Below are 5240 nucleotides of genomic sequence, written 5' to 3'. Positions count from 1 at the left end.
TTACAAAATAGCTCTGCATTGCTGTTTGATGGATGTAGTCCCCTCTGCATAAAATACCAAATATGTTTAAACTGACCCCCAGAATTCTTCCAAAGAATTCACCTGATAAGATTCACCTTTTTGCAGGCACGGTGGCTCACGCCTGTAATCCTAGTTACTCAGGAGGCTGAGATCTGAAGATCAAGGTTCAAAGCCAGCTGAGGCACAAAAGGACCTGAGACTCCTATCCCCAATGAACCTCTAGAAAATGGGAATTGGGGCTTGGCTCAAGGGTAGGGCGGTATGCTTGAGCTGAAGAGCTCAAGGACAGTGCCCTGGCTGAGTTCAAGCTCCATGACTCAAAAAAAAAAGGAAAAGAAAAAAAAAAGATTGACCTTTTTTTTCTTGCAACTCAATTCTTATCTCCATTTCTGTGGGCTAAACAGCATAAAGTCTAAAAAAACTCACCTTTTTTGTTGTTCTGTTTTGTTGCTCTTGAACGCAGGGCTTGGGCCCTGTCTCTTCCCTGAGCCTCTTTGTGTTGTACGCTGTGCTTTATCACTAGCACCACAGCACCACTTCCAGCTTTGGAATGGTAAATTGGAGATAAGAGTTGCTGGGGGAGTTTTCTGCCCATGCTGGTTTTGAACCATGATCCTAGATCTCAGCCTTCTCTCTGTAGCTAGGATTACAGGCATAAACCACCAACATCCAACTCACCTTCATTTTTATAAGCCCAAAATCACAATGAAAATTTAAAAATCTAGAAGAAATATTCAACACAATCTAAATTTGAGAACTTGATCTTTATCAGGCTATTGAACATTACTTGGGAATTATGATTTTGATTAATGAATGCAATTTAACTGAATTTCATTCCACCAAAAAAAACAAATAAAATTAGTTAGGCTGTTTGGAGTCCTTGCTTAATATTGTAATTCATTCCCTTGAAAAGCTAAGTTGAAGTGTGGTCTCCTTATTTAAGTGTATAAAAACTAAAGTAATAGGGCTCACATGTTGTAAATGGAGACTCCCAGAAATCTAAGTTACACAAGAGGGGAACACAGAGCTGCAGATAACAATACTATCTTCCCTAGGCAGCAGTTTAATTCTTCTTTAACTCAAAGTAAAGAGGAAAGCAATTGATGATAGTGAGTTTTTGTCTCTCACTAGAAAGCTGTATATGGACAAGAAATGTGTATTTTGTTTACTGGCCCAGTGTCTACATCAGTAATTAATGTATACTGTATGCTCAGTAAAGAAGTTACTAATCAATAAATGCTGCCAATACAGATCCTTCTGCTTAATTTCTTTTTATCATATATTTTTATTGTAATTAGTAGAAGGGTTACATTATATTCACCAGATAGAGGGTGCATTACTTCATATACATTGATACCCTTTCTCATGTCTTGATCCCCATTTTCCTCCCCTCACCTCCACCCCTCATCTTATTTTCCTCCCTTCTTCATCCAACTTCAAATAACCAAATATGCATACATACAACATATCAGATAACCAGGTGAAATACTGTATCAACATGAGATAACCAAAGGACAGCAAAAGAGATGAGAGATAATATATGTTTTTTGTTCCTATATTCTGGAGGTCCTTTCATTTAGCATCATGTACCTAGGCCTTATGTATCTAGGTTTTGTTCTACTGTAAATCTCTGCAAGGAGAGCCCAAGGTTTCTACTGATTATGACAAATGAGGGAAACCATTGAACCTATGTTCCTTTGAGTCTGGCTTATTTCACTTAATAAGATTTTTTTCTAAGTCTGTCCATTTCCTTACAAATGGGGCAATGTCATTCTTTCTGACAGCAGCATAGAATTCCATTGTATATAAATACCACATCTTGTTGATCCACTCATCAACTGAAGGGCATCTGGGTTGGTTCCATATCTTTGCCATGGTAAATAGTGCTGCAATGAACATTGTTGTGCTAGTGGATTTAGTCTGTCCTTGTTTCTGGACGATTGGGTAAATGCCAAGTAGTGGAATTGCTGGGTCAAAGGGGAGCTCTATGTTTAGTCTTTTGAGGAACTGCCATACTGCTTTCCAGAGTGGTTGAACAAGTTTGCACTCCCACCAACAGTGTAGTAGTGATCCCTCCTGGCCACATCCCCTCCAGCATCTGTTATTAGATTTCTTGATCCTGGCCATTCTAACATTCGACTGAGGTGGAATCTTAGGGTTGTTTTGATTTCATTCTGCTTAATTTCTTCTCCTCATGGATCAAGAATGTAAACAAAAGAGCTTACAGGTATAAGACTTGGAGAAGAAAGCCTAGAACATCTGTAACTTTGGGTTATGCGAAGCTTTCTTAGATGCCAGGCTCTCTGGTAGCTCACACCTATAAACCTAGCTTATCAGGAGGCTGAAATTTGAAGATGGTGATTTGAAGCTGGAATGAGACAGAAAAGTCCATGAGACTGGAAGTGGGGCTGTGAATTAAGTAGTAGATTTTCATGAAAATCAAAACCACATGGAACAAAAGCTAACTAAAATTGTCTAATTGACAACTTGAAATGTTGGTAAAGATGTAAAATAAAGAACCCTCACCATTGACCGCAGGAAAGCAAAATGAGAGACTCACCTTAGCAAGAGTTGAGGAATCAAGCCTAACTTAGAAGCTAGGTGTTCTTAGGGGGTGGGAAGCAGGAAGATCATCATTATGCCACGCCAGCCTGGGCGAAGGTAGCTGCTACCATGATTGAGACATAAAATAACAGAAGAACTGGGGCATAGCCAAAGTGGTAGAGATCTTGCCTACTTTGCCCAAGACCCTAGATTCAATCCCTAGCACAACCAAAATTAAAACTAATACACTTATAATTTCAACCTGATTATCTCACTTCTAAGTATTTACTAAAAAGAAATGGGAACTATGTGTCAACTAACACTTATATGTAAATGTTTGCAGCAGTTTTTTTCATAATAAGTAAAACTAGAAATAATTCAAGTCAATAAAAAGATGAAATTGATACAATACCTCCTGTATAGAAATATGATGGAACTCACTACTCAACAATAAAAAGGAAGAACTATGGGTGCCCAAGTGTTGTGTATCTATGTAAATCCACCTAGGCGAAATTCTAGGAAAAAAACTTCAGTGACAGAAAACAGATCTCTAGTCTCTAGGTCTAGGATACAGGAAAGTAGATGAACTACAAAAGGGCTTATAGGAATGTTTTAGAGACTGAAATGTCCCATAACATTTGTCATGCTCATCAAACAAATCATTGTAAATGGCGAATTTTATTTTATGTATATGCATTTTAATAAGGTGTACCTTAGTAAAACTGACCCTTGGGTGGTGGCAAGTGTACTGGGGCTTGAATTCAGGGGCTTGATCTCACTAGACCTGAGCCACATCTCCAGCCCCTTTTTGTGTTATTTTCAAAGCAGGGTCTCACTTTATGCTCAGACCAACTTGATGTCTAACCAACCTTCTTGTGCCAGAGATGCAGGCTTGTGCCATGGCTCCCAGCCATTAGTTGAGATGGAGCTTTACCAGCCCACTAGGCTGCTCTCAAATCATACTATCTCCCCTCATTTCTAACCCTCAAGTATCCAGAATTACAGGTGTTAGCCACTTCAAACCGACTCTAAACATTTCAAGATGTTCTTTTTTTGCCGGGCGCGCTGGCTCAAGCCTGTAATCCTAACTACTCAGAAGGCTGAGATCTCAGGATCGCGGTTCAAAGCCAGCCCTGGCACTAAAGTCTGCGACTCTTTTTTTTTGGGGGGGGGGATTCATGGGGCTTGAACTTGGCCTGGGCACTGTCCCTAAGCTCTTCAGCTGAAGGCTACCACCTACACTGAGCCAAGCCCCACTTCCCGTTTTCTAGGGGTTAATTGGAAATAAGAGACTCAGGTCTTTTTGTGCCCTGGCTGGCTTTGAACCTTGATCCTCATCTCAGCCTCCTGAGTAGCTAGGATTACAGGCGTGAGCCACCGCGCCCTCCCCCGCTGGTCAGGGAGAAGCTTATCTCCAATTAACCACTAGAAAACTCGAAGTGGCTCTGTCGCTCAGGGGTACGGTGGTACCCTTGAGCTGAAGAGGTCAGGGATGGCGCCCAGACCCAGAGTTCAAGTCCCATCCCCCCCCCCCAAAAAAAGATGCTCCTTTTTCAATGCCAACAAAAGCCAACCAACAGTCATCTGAAGAAGAGATTGATGAAGGAATAAGAGAGTTGGTGGATCTAACCCTAAAGAAAATGGCTGGGCTGTGATGGCTCATGTCTGTAAGCCTAGCTACTCTCAGGAGACTGAGAACTGAGGATTGGGATTCAAAGCTAGCTCAATCAGAAAAGTCTGTGACACTCTTACCTCCAATTAACCGCGCAAAAGATACAAGTGGAGCTGTGACTCAAGTGGTAGAGCCCTAGCTTTGAGAACAAAAGCTCAGGGATGGCGCCCAGACCCTGAGTTCAAGCTCCAGGGAGCTTGGTGATACACACACATACATACAGAAGGGGTGGGGGGAGATAATGAAAAAGCGAATGAGAAAAAGATCCTGTATTCTTCTACAGGTATGTGCCGTATAATATTATAAATAATATCTGTCTGTACCAGAATCTTGAAACCATTACGTGAGGGGTAGGTCGGAAGGGTCGAAATGAAAGCTCGATGGACAGTGGAAGGAAGGCAAAGCTGGTTTCCCACGAACGATGAACACAGAACAGGGGTGGAGCCAACAAGGTCTGCCTTTGACAGTTAGGTCAAGTTCTGGGAAAGAAAGTGTGGATCGGAGGCGCCCACCTGTACAAGGCAGCGAGAGAAAGATGTTGATGATAGAGGCTGTGTCTGGCCCCCAATCCCATTGAAGTCACCTAGCTAGTGAAAAGCGCACGAAGCAGATGGCCAAAATTCAGTGTGCATGGTTGTACTGGTGGTGGGCGAATGGAGGTCCCCAGGAGGGACCAGACTTCGTCCTGGTCCTCACTTGATCTCCAGCATCTCGTTGAGCACACAAAACAGGAACTGCATGCCTTTGGATGGGTATTTCAGCGCATCGAGGACGGAAGAAGGCGCAAGCCCAGCGGGCGTGGAGCGAGCTGCCGGGATGAAGCCGCCCGGGTGAGTGGCGCGTCCTCGCGTCCTCCTGCCCCTGACAAAGTGACCAGGACCAGATCCCGCAGCTCCTGGGGTCCTCACCAGGGCTCCCTCGACGCTCCTCCCAGGCGGCAGGCGGCGCTGTGGCCCTGCGCGGCCGTCGGGGCGCGCGCGGCGCCGCTCTCTACGCGACGTGG

Source organism: Megascapheus bottae, chromosome 5 (genome assembly GCF_031878675.1).
Source record: "Megascapheus bottae isolate mThoBot1 chromosome 5, mThoBot2.hap1, whole genome shotgun sequence".
Taxonomy (NCBI): Eukaryota; Metazoa; Chordata; class Mammalia; order Rodentia; family Geomyidae; genus Megascapheus; species Megascapheus bottae.
Note: the sequence above shows the minus strand (reverse complement) of the source record.